General features: G+C 42.2%; 1 protein-coding gene across 10 annotated transcripts in view; it reads left to right on the forward strand.

Annotated features, from left to right (window-relative positions):
- The window catches only part of MEGF11 (multiple EGF like domains 11), a 474,775-nt gene that overhangs the window by 62,522 nt on the left and 396,934 nt on the right, over positions 1 to 15,319 (forward strand). Inside the window, exon 1 of one of the 10 annotated variants that reach the window (XM_078380887.1) lies at positions 1,268 to 1,400. The exons of the other annotated variants lie outside the window; for them this stretch is intronic. The gene's annotated coding sequence lies outside the window, so the exon portion shown is untranslated. Of the gene's footprint in view, positions 1 to 1,267; positions 1,401 to 15,319 lie in introns of those variants that run through there. 10 annotated transcript variants of the gene reach the window in all.

The raw sequence follows: 15,319 nt of genomic DNA on the forward strand, positions 1-15,319 counted from the left end.
AACATTGCATATGCTAGTTTACAGGTGCAGATGCCAAATTATATATTACATTAATCATTTAAAGAAAGTTACAGTACATGTCACCTGAGTGGGGAAGACTATGGCTAGGTTACCCGTGTGGCTCCTGAGTAGCTGTGGAAGCTTTGTATTTGTCTCCTCTAGGAGATGAATATGAAGCCCACCAGCACAGGTGTCCTTTCCACTCCCCAGAACCAGCCCAGTCCACTCACTGGGTTCTTCGGGGTGTGTGCCTGCTGGCAGTGATATGGCACCAATGGTGAACTCATCCTGCTTGCGCTGCCCTGCCTGTCCCCTCATCTGATTGCTTACTGGCTGAGCAGGGGGACTCATCTTCCTACCTCCTTGACTGAAGTGGTCAGCTGTGGGGGGAGGCGGGGCAGCGCCAGCGGGACTACTTCTGCAACTGGCGCGATGTTGCCACTACTGGGTGTGCGCGTGCCAAGGAGTGTGGTGAGTGGACCGGGCTTGTTCTGTTTGTCCAGAAGGCACTGCCAGGACACCCGTGTTGGTGAAGTTCATATTTGTCTCCCCCGGGAGACGGATACGAAGCTCCTGTGTCTGCTCCTGACCGTGGTGTCTAGAAGCTGCTAAGTGTGGAGGGTAAACATCAGAGTCTAGCTCTTTAAATCAAAGTGGAACTGCAGAACATTTCAAATGCAGGTGACCTGCAGAAGAAGGATCTTCTGGTAGCCCTTAAAATAGAGGCTGCCCCCTGGAACAGAGGACACGTGCCCACTGTGGTCCTCATTCACATTGTGGCAAAATAAATCAGAATACTTCTTGGTGTGCCCGTTTTTCAGGAGCCTGGGAACTGCCGTGCCGTGTCCTAGGATTTAAGTAACACCCTTCTGTTGCTTGAATGTCTGTGCATGCCTGACTTTGATATTTTAATTGTTGTACAAGAGCCATCCATTTTCTGAGGGCAAGGACAGAAAGACAGTCTTTTTAATCATCTTCAGCATATGTTCCTTCTATGAGAAGCATTCTGTCTTCGCTCTGCTGTCCCGTTTCTGCTATCTTGTAGAGTTTAACTCCATCTCTTAAAACAATATTTTACATTTGCACATTTGACGGATGGGGGAAGGGTTGGAATCATAACAGAGTGGAACCCCATGCCTAATTTAAGATGACAACTTAGGTTTTCTTCTAGAGCTTTCTATACTTTTACCCGATATGCACTCAGCAAATTACATTTGACAACCTGAAATAAATTCTAACTATGATTTATGTCTACGTCTTCCTGCAGAGCTTTGGCTGATCTGACTGAATGAGTGGCAATGGAAAAACAGCTAATTCTTAAAATTAAAATAAAAAAAAGAAAGCAAGAAGAAAAATGAGGCAACCTGCTTGCTGTATGCTGTTAAGCATCCATTAAGATCGTGAGTGTTATCGGTGTGTTTGTGAAGCATAATGCTTAGCACATTTAAGTGTATTCCAGATGCTAAATAAACACTTCAAATAGAGTATTTCAGTATTGAATCAGTGTGGTGTTGAAACTAAATAGCTTTGGTCAGAAGCCTCAGACACAGAATAACCAAATTCAGATACCCAGTAGGCATGAAATTAATCATTTTGAGCCAGTTCTCACTTTCTCAGTCTAACCTAACCCTAACCCTAACCCACAGGGATATTGAGAAGGCATGGAGCTCCTAAGGAAAACATTGTTATATTGCAGATGTGAAAATAGCTCTCTGCTACAGATGTATTTTGGTTTTATAATGAGAGCAAAACTACTTTAGTGTCATGGTGTCTCCTTAAGAAAGGTAGTTTGGGTGTGAATGCAGAGCATTCACTCTTAGCCTCGGCCCAGGAGGTCTGCAGGATTGTTGTGTCTCACCTGGGCTTGCTTTTGCATTCCATTAGATAGTCAGGTCACTGTTCATTGGTTTCCAGACAAACAGAACAATCTTTGCTGGATCAGACCAGAGATCTACAGTAGCTGGTCCAACACCCTGCTGATGTTCACAGGTCTGGCTCCTAAGACAGTGAGTGCAGGGGCATCATCACTCCATAGCCCCACCCTACGTGACAGCCCCCTTCCTCCATGTATTTGCCAAGTCTCATTATGGAGTTATCCACACTGGTAGCCATGTCAACAATATATTGCAACAAGCTCCACAATTTCAGCACACATTGTGTAAAGAAGTGCTTCCTGCGGTCTGTCTTAAATATCCTATCATTCAATTTCATTGGATGACTTTGGGCTGTAATATTAAGCATGAGCAGGGAAAAAAACATCTCAGTCCACTTCCTCCACTGCCATGCCATGTCAAGTCAATTGTATCCTCCCTTACTGACCTGTTTTCTTAATTGAATCCCCCAAGTGTCCCAGCTTTTCCATGTAGCAGAATTGCTATTTCCTACTTTCCTCTACTGTGCAGATCAGCCTTTTACTGTATTCTTATTCTGTGCTTCCTGTTAAGTGAGCAACAAGATCGTAACAACATATGGTATTTCAGCAGCGGTTAAACAGGGTTTGAGACCGTTGACCAGGAGTGCAGCACGCCTGTCAACAGGCCCTCGCGCGTCTCCACTGGGACATGGGAATTCACAACCTCAAGCTTGCCCATTGATTAGGGAGAATCTCTAATCATTTGGGAAGAAATGACGGGGAGAAAATAAGGAGTGGAGGCGGGAGGTAAAGAGGAGAGTAAAAGACAGCCCTTAGAGGAGGAGGAGGAGCGTATAAAAGAGGAGAAAAAGGCAGGAAAAGAGAGAAGGAAAAGATGTGATGAAGAACAGGAGGTTTGAAAGACACAGTGGAAGAGTGGTTGATAGATGTAAACTTAGTTAAAATAGGGGGATTAGAAGAAATCAAACTTATTGAAGAATGGGAGGAAATAGTGAAGGAAGACCACTGGGATAAAGGATTTAGTATTATTTAGAATTGCCCAAAGGCTGAGGCAGAGAAGTTACATATAGTTCAACCTTTAACTCCTGTGGAAACCCTCATATTAGGGAGGTGGCGAGAGAGGCAGGGGAGAAGACACCAGGTTATTGCATAGGGGAAGGTTGAAGTAGCCATAGTACCCTGGCCAAAGACTCAGGAAAAGGGTTGCCAAACTCCCCATGTTTAAGAAATCCCAACAAGGAGGAGAGAGGAGTTGACCATTCATACTGTATAAGCCATACCTGTTGCAGCACCCCCTGCCCCACATATGTGAAGCCACTACCACATCCAGAATGAAGCCAATGCTTTCTCTACGTGTATTAGAACATCTGAAGAGAAGCAGATTGGACAATTACCAAGAAAAGGTTGTGTTGTTAAACTGTCATTATTAGGTACTGATAATCTTGAGAGTTTAGGTTCCTTTTTAAAAACACTTGCTTCACATACTGCTGACTCCTGTGTCATGGAAGTAAACAAGAGTGTAGGAGACCAGACATGCGTGGTGGTCAGAGAAGGGAATCCACACAGGACTAATTGCTGCAGAAGAAGCAAAGAACGGTGTGCTTATTGTTTCAGGAAGTCATATAGAGAGAGTGCACGATAAAGAGGCCTGAAGTTGATTACAGATGCTCCTAAAGCTGGCTAGTCGGCCTACAGGTGTTCTCCACCCTTATGGAGAAGCCCTGTGACTCTGCCTCTCTCCAACCACGAGAAGGAGCAAGCCCCTCAAGACAGTGACCTGTGAGCGCTTTTATTTGTCATATTTTCATTTGTAAGCCCCTTCAGCAACTCCTCCTGGCCAAAAGTGCAAGGTGCAAAATTAACTACGTCAGGGTGGACGAAACAGATGCAAACGTTCGTAACTTTATGCAGAAGTCAGTTTTGATTTGTACAGCAGCAGCTGAAGTGCACCGTGGTGCTGCGGTAACCCTTGTACAGTAGGTCCTTGTGGGATAAGCAGACTTCCATTGACTGATATATTTGAGGCCATTTTTGCATTCTTAGTCTCCCTCCCTATCTTGTGGGCTTGTCCATCATTAGAACAAAAAGAAAAAGAGGAAAAAAGTGAAAGAGAGGAAAGAAAGAAAAAAGAAGGTACCCTGTTTCCCCGAAAATAAGACAGGGTCTTATATTAATTTTTGCTCCAAAAACGCATTAGGGCTTATTTCCATGTTTTATTTTTTTTCATATACAGCAATCTAGATTTATTCAAATACAATCATGTCATCTTCTTCTGGTTGCTGCACAATGGTGGAGGGCGGGGTTTCACTTAACTAGAGCTTATTTTGGGGGTAGGGCTTATATTAAGAGCATCCTGAAAAATCATACTAGGGCTTATTTTCAGGTTAGGTCTTATTTTAGGGGAAACAGGGTAGAAAGAAAAAAGTGATCACATGGATACGCTTTCTGTCTAAATGAAGAATGGTCACTCGGAGAAATGTGTAAAAGAAACATAAAAATTCATAACCAAGGACATGGCATCTTTGAAAGCTTTCCCCACGGAGATGTTGAAGTGAGCAGAGATGGCCAGAATTTGCTTTAGCTATTATTATGGATGAATAATTATGTTCAATTCAGCCAGTGATATGGGTTCACAGTAGGTTAATTGGTAATAATGGGTTTCATTCCAAACAGTGAAGGGAAATGAAATTTCCATGGAAAAAAGGGCTGTCCCTAAGATGTCCTTGTACTTGGCACCACACATTCATAAATATTGCTGGCAGGACAGCTGGGGTTTGCGTCTTCTATCAGTCCCTGCTTCTTTAGTTGCCTGTACCCGTTTGCCTTCCGCTGAGAGAGACGGAGCAGATCTTTGGCGTTCAGCAAAAACAGAGTGACAATCTCCAGGCAGGAGCAACTGGTTGCTGAGAGATGCTTAGGTTCTCCTTTCCTAAAACCTGAAAAGTTCTTCTTGGTGACTACTCCCAGCTTGAGGGATTCTTTCCCAAAAGAGGCTGAGTTGCCCCCTTTTCCCTCCTTTTCCAAGCAGAGAAATGGCTTTTTTTATTCCATTACGTTTTTTTTTTAATGACTGATGGATGAGGAAGGGGGTTTCAACAGGTAGGTGCAGTACTTTTTCTTGATCCATTTCATAATTTCTTCATATGGTTTTAATATAGTAACTTGTTTAATGGCATTATAGTTTTCCAAGTTTCATTTCCATCTGGCTTTTAATCAAATCATAAACAGCTTGGGGGTCCTAGTTAGGGAGGAAAGAAGGATAGAAATCAAATGACGACAAAGAAGATCCATTGGACCCAGACTGTGGTACAAAACTGTGTTATTATTATGAGTTATTATTACAGAATGTGTTCATCTCCAAGACTCTTAGCACTTCTACAATATAGCTATTTGTATGCTAATGACAGATAGTACCCAAACATCTGGGGCTCTGGCATTGCTCCTTAATAACTAATTAGCCATGGAAACAATTGAGGAAGATGTTTATTGGAAGCGGGTAACGATATGAGTTGAGGGACATAGGTGTGAGAGAGAACCCCTTTTAAAGACTGCAGGTGGTGTGGTTTCTGAATCAATTCCTGAAACACATTCCATCCAAGTCTAGGTTGGTGTCATCTAGGATAACTTATTTCTGACTGTAAAGAGCGATCGATCACCAACTTGATTGATCATTGCCCACTGATTACTGTTTACACATTGTGAGCAAGTAAGTGGAAGGAGGAGTCACTGATTCCTTATTTTGTTTGCATTCGTTGGAGTGGAACAGAATAGCCTGCATGAGTCTGCATGAGCTGCTGTTGCAAATAAGCAGCAATGTCTTGCATTGAAACTTAGGGGTGTCTTGGGTATATCTGAAATCTTGCTTTTGGAAAATAGATGCTCTTGGCCTCAGTCCTGTTGCTTAGCGTAGTAAATTGCACTAGAATATTCCTGCTGAATCAGTGGGGATTTGGGGAGTCAACTTATTTTTTTAGTTCCATTGATTCATATGGGCCTACTCAAATTGCGAATTACTACGCCAGAGTAAGTTGTAATTAGAGTAGCCCCATTTGAATCAACAACAGAACTTACAGAAGAGTTGATTCCCCAAATCCCCATTGATTCAGTGGGCCTACTCTAGAGCAGTTTGCTACCCTAAGTAACAGGATTTGGTTCAATGTGGCTTTGTTAATAGAATATATTTATGTACCTTTTCTTCCTCCCCACCTTTTCTTTCTTTTTATCAAGTTCACATGTTAAACAACAGCCGTTTGCTTCTAGATGGAGTGGCGATGGATTTTGATGCAGAAGGCAATGATATCTGGGGAAATGTGACATGAAACAGGGGGGCAGAGTTCACAGAACCATGTATTTTCGTAGAATCATATCATCGAAAAGTGTCGTTGGAAGGGGCCTACAGGGCTATCAAGTCCAACCCCCTGCTCAGTGCAGGAATACAGTCAAACCATATCTGCCAGGTGATTATCTAAGTTTTTCTTGAATGCCTCTAGGGTTGGAGCACTCAATATTTTATTTGAGCAGTCCTTCAAACCTCCTTCATTATACCTCAGATTTGATTTTTCCTTTTGCCATAGTTGTACCTAACTATGAATACAAATCAGCTTAGGGCTAGAATGTATATTTCTTTCTTTTCTTTTTTTTTTACTTTTGCCTTTTTGTTTGTTTGTGTTTGCTCACAAATCACTCACTACTGGCTGAATTTAGATTTGGTAAACAGTACAGCCAGCAGGGCTCTGTCTCCCCCTTCCTTTGAGGAATTTTACTGTGTGTAACTTATGTGCTGCTGTCACCATATTGACAACAAGGTGCTCTTAACATTCCTGATGAAAGCATGCATTTAGATTGAGCTGCTGCACCATAGCATCTGGAGTGTTATCTGGTCACTTGTGGCTCCATTATAGGTGACCATAGATAAGTTCTTTTGCTTTCAATCTTCAGCTTTTCCTTTCTGAGACAGAGGGAAAGATAATTGACCCATCATAGCAAGTTTTTGTTGAGGTTTCTAAGAAGTGCCTGGAATGGCTGAAAGACATTTGATAAAGGCAGAGTATCAAGCCACCCCTCCCCAGGCCCTCCTTCCATGAACACAAACATGCCTGTGAAGAAATCGCTATGCCAGGCTTCTGTTTGCAATCACTGAAATTTTCTCCCAAAGGTCAGTGGTGTTCCCTCCAATTTCTCAGACTCAGCTGGGAGTTGATTAAAACTGCCAGTAACGGCATGTCAAGGGTTGCCCAAGACAACTCTATAAACACTTTTGCAATATTCACTTTGCAAGATGATGTGAAAATATTTATCGTCTTCTGTCAGGTTCTTGACAGGACAGGCTCTGGAATGCCGGCAAGGCTCCGTCATAGAAACCTCATTAGGACGTTACCATTCTCCTCTTAGTCGCCTGCTAAAAATACCTTAATTTGGCGATAAAATAGCTTGAATGAAATGTGTATTTCCCTCTATTATGTTTTCTTTAATGTTATGCAAGTCCTTCAAATTTCACTCAGTCTTCCAAGGCAAGGCCATGTTTACTTCCCTATGACTGGTCATAAAACAATAACATGTTTACTTGTAACATACAAGTGAAGGAAGCTTGTGCACAGACTGTTTGATTGACTGAATCATTGTTTGATTGAGTGATTGTGTTTATATGCTGTCTTGACAGTGGGACTCAAAGTGGTCCTCAAATCATTAAAAGAACAAGAATTATAAAAAATGTATAAAATAGTAGTTAAAATTACTAAACAAAGAATCATTAAGACTGTGAAATGAAACAGATTATGGATATAAAATAACATTTTAAAATACATTAAAAGCACATATTAGCAATGAATGTAGGGCAACTTTGTTGTTATTTAGTTGTTTAGTCATGTCCGACTCTTCGTGACCCCATGGACCAAAGCATGCCAGGCCCTCCTGTCTTCCACTGCCTCCCGGAGTTGGGTCAAATTCATGTTGGTCGCTTCAATGACACTGTCCAACCATCTCGTCCTCTGTCATCCCCTTCTCCTCTTGCCTTCACACTTTCCCAACATCAGGGTCTTTTGCCAAAGTATTGGAGCCTCAGCTTCAGGATCTGTCCTTCCAGTGAGCACTCAAGGTTGATTTCCTTCAAAATGGATAGGTTTGTTCTCTTTGCAGTCCAGGGGACTCTCAAGAGCCTCTCAAGAGTAGGGCAACTAGCTATGTTAAAATCTGATATTAAACAGCAGAAGCCTCTTTAGGGAGGTTGTGCTTCAAGTCATGTGCTCAAAGCATCATCTAGTTTGAATCAGAGAGTACTTGGTGGTCCACTGCAGCTAAATATAATTTCAAAATATTATAAGAATGCAATGGTGCACATAGCTAATTAGATGTGCAGAGCCTTCCAAAACTGATGGCTTGGAAGGTGTTCTGCTATTCAGAAATGGGTTTTTCAGTTTGAACAAAAGGAATAACCTGAATTGGTAGTTGTGTTAATAGGAGAATGAAAAGAGCTCTCATATTTTCTCGGAGAACAGCTATGTAAAAAATGGATCACAACTGGTCTCTCACTTGCCAATTAAATTATTGAGTAGAAGGCAACGATTATGAGTATTTTGATCATCCTGCACTTCTGTAGGTGACCTTGTCAAGGGCTTCAGCAGAGAACTGGAATAATACAGAGTCATTCCAGCTATCCAGGAAAATCTAGTTGGAGTGAGTTGCTCATTAGCTTAATTTATGGATTTTTAGCAGAATTAAGATTTCTGCAGTACTCCCACTGATGGCCACAGAAAGAGAAGTAGTTGCTAAACATTAATAATAATAACTTTAATAAATGCAGTGGTGCTTTTCCTACTCAGCTCTTCTGAAACAGAATTTGGTGCAGCCAAACGGCAGGTTAACTTCCCAGTATGGGTCCATTTTGGATAGACCCTCTCCCTGATCATATGATCAGGTACCCCAGCAAACTGAAATTCACCAGAAAAAATTATTCTTGCATGGAGATACTCTGATGGGCCAAACTTCATATACTTAATCTCTGCATATCTGGAAAATAATTAAGATTCTTGAGCCCTATTAGAAAAAAAAGTGGCCAGCCTTGAAACTATTTGTTACTTTATTTACTTAAATGTATGTCAAGTGAAAGGACGCAAGGTGGTGTACAACAATTAAAAATGCATGTGTTTAAAATCACATTAAATGAGGTATTTAATTTGCATGGTATTTAAATCAGAACTTTCCTCTAAATTTGAATTTGAATGTTTGTATATGTTTGCATGAGACTATTTATTTATTAAAATATTTATACCCCCATTTCTCCTCAAAAGGACATGAGGTGGCTTGCAGTATTAAAAAGCAAACAGTTTTAAAAGCTGAGAACAATTAATTATGACAACATTAAAAAAGAATTAAACAAATATAATATTAAAACTAGTAGATAAAGAGTTCTAAAACATATTCAATACAATAGATTTCAAAGCAACAGTGTCGGCTGAACAGCTGATGAGAGAAGCTATTGCATTTACGTATAGCAAGAAGGAGATTTAGCTTATGGCTATGTTTGGTCCCACATATGGCATCATGTAGCCTTGCTATTGCTGTGTAAAGGTAAAGGTAAAGGTTCCCCTCGACAATTTTTGTCCAGTCGTGTTCGACTCTAGGGGGCGGTGCTCATCCCCGTTTCCAAGCCATAGAGCCAGCGTTTTTTGTCCGAAGACAATCTTCCCTGGTCACCATGGCCAGTGTGACTTAGACACGGAACGCAGTTACCTTCCCACTGAGGTGGTCCCTATTTATCTACTCGCATTTACATGCTTTCGAACCGCTAGGTTGGCGGGAGCTGGGACAAGCGACGGGCGCTCACTCTGTTGCGTGGATTCGATCTTACGACTGCTGGTCTTCTGACCCTACAGCACAGGCTTTTGCGGTTTAGCCCACAGCGCCACCACGTCCCTCAATTGCTGTGTAGGACGAAGATTTTGGAGTTTCCCTGTTTGGCTGTATTGGACTCTGACAGTGGACCACCAGCACTATCCTGTTTTCCGAAAACAAGACCTAACCTGAAAATAAGTCCTAGTATGATTTTTTAGGATGCTTGTAATATAAGCCCTATCCCAAAAATAAGCTCCAGTTAAATGAAACCCTGCCCCTCCACCCTTGTGCAGCAACCAGAAGAAGATACATGAAAAAAATAAAACATCCCCTGAAAATAAGCCCCAATGTGTTTTTTGGAGCAAAAATTAATATAAGACCCTGTCTTATTTTCAGGGAAACAAGGTAGGTCTGTCTTACTCTCTGGCTGGCTCTGGGACTGACCCCACCCTGGAAGCAGGGCACAAATGTGGGGAGATTTTGAACCATGGACTCCAGGAATTGTAATCCAATGTTGACAGAAAACATATACTAAGAGAATTACACACACATTCAAGACCATTTCTGAGTTTCTACAGGCTCATGGGCATGCAGAACTTCTTGTTGTTGCCTTTCTTAATTGGGAGCCAAATCTGTCAGTGATCTCTTGCAAATCATCCAGGTCCAGATTTATTTGACTAATTGGTTGTATTTAAAAAAATATTTGAAAATATTTATTTTCAAAATATTTATACCTCACAACGGCTAACAGGGACCATACATTTCACAGCCTTTGCAATTTAAAACAAAGATTGCTAAACATTGAAGCATAAGGTGTTTCTGCCCATCCTTGTCTTTAAGCGGCAGTCCCAGTAATGACTTTGTGCTTGTAGAAAAAACGTGGGCTCCAGTCATTTGGCATTCAGTTAATTGCAAGGGGGAAATTAACTGAGGAGGACATTTCAGTGTGAGTAAAAAAGAAAACAGGTGGCAGAGATGGTTCTTTGATCTTTAAACAACATTCATCTCCCACACATTTGGTCTTTTCCTCTCACACTTACGAATATTCTGGCTCTCGTTTGCAGGCGTGCCACTGCTGGTGCACTGGGGTAATTTTAGTATTTCGATTGAATAGTATTATGCCCCCCTCCTGTTTTAGGTGGCAGTGTGTATTCCCTGCTGTGTTTGGGTCTGTCCTGTGGAGAGGAACCCGGCCACATCAGAAAAAGATGCTTCCTCAAGGCGTAACTTTAGATTTGGGTACCTGAGGGCAAACGGCACTCTCCCCTCGCCATTCCCCTTAGAGCAGTGGTCCCCAACCTTGGGCCTCCAGATGTTCTTGGACTGCAACTCCCAGAAGCCTTCACCACCATCTCTGCTAGCCAGGATTTCTGGGAGTTGAAGTCCACGAACATCTGGAGGCCCAAGGTTGGGGACCTCTGCCTTAGAGGCATGGATGCCTGCAAGGAGCAGAATGTGGTGCCCCTCCTCAAGAAAGAGGAAGTTCTGACTTTCAGCGGAGAACAAAATGAGTGGAGGCTTTGATACATCCACCTCTAGAATTGGGTGCCCTCTAAAGTTTGGCACCCTGGGGTAAAGCCCCAGTAGTCCCACCCTAGTTATGGCCCTAAAGGCTCCTGTTTGAAAGAGTCTGCCTGATAGCATTGAAGGGACAGGAAAGCACCCCATTGGCTAAGCTTGGAGGCTTTCTCTGTGGCCAGAGTTTTCAAGGAAATCTTTCTAAAGAGTGGATCTACGAAATCTCTTGTTCCAGGGCTGCTAGAAAGTGTTTTTATATTACCCTCATTTCTCCTTCTCTCTCGGTCCCTTTCTCATTTCCTCCCCTTTGTGAAATGGAAACAGGGACCTGTCTTACATGGGGCTGTGAGATGTAACAGGAGGTAGTGATTAATTGATGGGACTACAGTCTCGAATATTGACAGAGCTTTAAGATGGCCACAGAAGGAATGTGTTGCATTTACTTGCTTGTTATTAATTTAATTTGCTTGTTCATGAGTATTTTGTATTGATTTTAGTTTGTCAATAGGTGCGTTGTATACTAATTTCTCAGTTTAAGATAGAATGATTTGCATGTGTTTTTTCTCTCTCTTGAGTGCTGTCATTGTCATGGATTATCAATGCACTGATCATTGTGTTCCATATCTGTTTTACTGCAGCAATGTGAGACATATCCTGATCCCATTTTTTCCCCAAGGGTTGGTAGACTGTTTCCCCCCTAAACTGTTACCAGGCTTATTTTCAGGTCTCTGATTTCAGATGCTTCAACCGTTTGCACATACTGTATACCAGTGGTTCTTAACCTTTGTTACTCGGATGCTTTTGAACTGCAACTCCTGGAAACCCCAGTCAGGACAGCTGGTGGTGAAGGCTTCTGGGAGTTGCAGTCCAAAACTCCTGAGTAACCCAAGGTTAAGAACCAGTGCTGTATACTGTATGAAGGACTTGCTTCGGAGTGAACTTGTATCAGTGTAAAGTCATACACCACTAGGTGCTTCTCCCCTAAACACTCTTGTGGTTCCTTCCCCCCACCCCACCCACTGAACCTGTCCATTAAGACTTAATCTCATGAATGTGGGTGTTTCAGACACCATTATGCCCTTATGTTTCCCCTGCTGTACTCTTTCTTCATACCCTCCAAATCATCTCTGATTTGCTCTTATTCTGGCAGAGGCTCATAGTGAATGTAGGTTGTCTGCATATTGGTGGGAATTTCTTGGATCCACAAGGTTATTGCTTTTCTGCTTCTTCTAATGGTTGCGTAGCTTTTGCAGTCCTTGGGGTCACTGTGAGAGAGAGAATTAATAAAATGGATTTATTTGAAACAAGTTGTCCATAGCTTAAAATCCGTTGTGAAAATGACTTTAAGAAGCCATTGAGAAGTGTTGCCTTCCAATGAATGCTTGAAAACTCTTCTGGAAGCAATATGTAACAAAATGGTAAAAGCCAACCCCAAAAGTGATCTTATCAGACCCTCGGCTACTATTTACAGCTAAAGCATCTCTGGCAGATGGCCATAACCAGCCCTGTTTAAAACTGTCCGTGAAAGAGAGGATGCCACCTTCTAAGGCAGTCTTTTCTGTTGTTTAACAGCTCTTAACTATCAGGAGGGCCTTCCTAATGTAGACAGATGTTTATCTGGCAAATGCTGCTTACTGAAACAAAGGGCCAGAACAGGGCAGTGGCAGGTGGGCGTTCCTTTTCTACAAGCTCTTCCCCATTCAAATAGCTTTTGTTACTGTCTAGTGGAGGTTGTTGGTTTTTATCAGTTAACAGAGAGTCCCTCCCTCCCTCTCTTTGTCTCCATGTAATCCAGGGGTGGCCAAAGTCCAGCCTTCCAGATGTTGTGGGAGTGCAGCTCCCAGCACTCTCCCCCATTGGCTGTGTTGGCTAAGGCTGTTGGGAGTTCCAATGCAACAACGTCTGGGGGATTGTACTGAGCCTGCCTCTCTTGCTTGAGGCCCAGAGAGTCTGTTGCTTGAAGGAAGGGAGAGCAATGACAGTGCAAGTGACCACAGGGAAGGGAGGGAGACCTGTTGATCCTCTCCTCTCTGCTCCTCCTTAGTTTGTAAAACTGGACACCCGGCTACATCCAGTTTGCCCCTGAGCCAGATGATGTTCAACATTTTCTGAGGATGCATGTAAAGTTTGTTCCTTTGCCAGCCTCTATGAAAAGCCAAAAGGGAAGCGTACTGGCATCTGCCCTAAAGCAGTATTTGCCCCCACCTGCCCCTCCTTCATCCATCCATACAACCAAGGGAAGGAAATTCTGGAGTGAGATCTGTCCACTTGGAAGTACAGTTAGTACAGTTCACAACCAAAAAGGAAAAAAAAAAAGCCCTCCCATGCTTAATGGCTTGCTTCCCTTTCCTTAACTGGGAAAGCCTTTCCTACATGAACCAAACAGAATGCATTAACAGGCTGGATTATTTCTAAGAAGGAACTAAACTTTATTGCGTTTTTCTTTTTTTTCTTTTTTAAAAAAGTGGCATACGTTCAGTCAAAAGTTAACGTGGGGAAGAAAAATCACAGAGCCAGGTCCCTAGAAGTAATTTTTAAAAATTAAGTAAAAGATAATAAGAAATGTGGAAATACAAGTAGGTATCCTGAAGAGTCAGCATAACCAAATCAGATCACAATCCTGATGTGACTATTGACAACATCTCATTGCCTCTCACCTTTCATTATTTCGGGGATGAATTCTCTCTCATGGCCAGGCAGAGAGGAAGAGGGCGAAAGAAAGCAAAAATGGCCGATACTTGTGAGTCATCAGTAGCATCACCACGGATCATCACAAACTATTATTCTTTGGGTATCACAAACTACCCTTCCTAATATTTTGTTGTAAGCCTGCTTACAACAAAATATGCTTGTTGTAAGTCTGTAACATAACATACAGTACATTGGCATATGTTACCGCTTAGTGACACATAGGCACCCATTGTCACAATGACTGTGCATCTGTCCTTAAAAAATTACATGACATATACATAATCAGTGATATACAGCGCCTCTGAGCCCACAGTTGACTGTCCCATCTCTTTTCCTTCTTCCCAGTCCCTCCATTGTAGGGGTGGGCTCCAATTTCCAGCCTAACTCTCAGTACCAATTGCAGTCAGACAATATCTGGATGGTCCCACACAGTCTCCATCCTCTCATTAACTTTTATCTGAATGTATTGCGCTCTTTATTTAAAAGAGTTCCTGCTTCTTGTGTTTGTAGCCAGTGTTGTTGGCTTCGTGGAATTGGTATATCGAGATGTGGAGGTGTTATGGGATGCCACTGTCGTGGATGGCAAACGTGATCCCTTGCTTCCAGTCAGAACAAAGTACTTATGGTGTAAAAATACTACTGTATACGTGCTTGTTCTGAACATTACTTGGGCATTGGCTGATAACGGACACCTGAGATTTATTCCCATGCAAAAGAGAGAAATACAGCTCGAGCAAATTAAAGTTAATAACTCCATCTTTATGATGTTGAGTTGGAGGCGGCATTAATGTTAAGGCGGCAGTAAAACTGGGAATGAGTTACAGCCCAGATGTTTACAGAAAATGAAATAGGAATTTAAGCCAATGGATTTTTTTCTTTTTCTCTCCTTTTGCTTCCTGTTTTTTTTCCGTCTACAATCCTAGTGTGTGTGGTTGCTCTTACAAACTAGGCTTTTTGTTTGTTCATTTGTTCATTCATTCGTTCAACCTGGCTTTGAAAGGATGCTCCTGAGGAGAACAGGTAGGCAACAAGGAGTCATTTGCTTGCAAAAATATGCAGCCATATGTGTATTAGGCTACTGATGTGGAAAATTGCTCTGACAGTTATGATCTCATACTTTCTTTTATTAAGGCTTAACACTGTTGTTAGTTTCAAACATGTCACCTGTTTCAACCCGCATTTGACTTGGCCTAGGTTCATAATTGGCTAGTCATATATTTGAGGTGTTCACCGTGAACGGATACAGTGGTGCCTCGCTAGACAGTTACCCCGCATGACAGTTTTTTCGCTAGACATTGGCTTTTTGCGATCGCTGTAACGATTCGCAAAACAGTGATTCCTATGGGGGAATTTCGCTGGACAATGTTTGGTCCCTGTTTCGCAAACCGATTTTCGGTAGACGACGAT

Source organism: Pogona vitticeps, chromosome 12 (assembly GCF_051106095.1).
Source record: "Pogona vitticeps strain Pit_001003342236 chromosome 12, PviZW2.1, whole genome shotgun sequence".
Taxonomy (NCBI): Eukaryota; Metazoa; Chordata; class Lepidosauria; order Squamata; family Agamidae; genus Pogona; species Pogona vitticeps.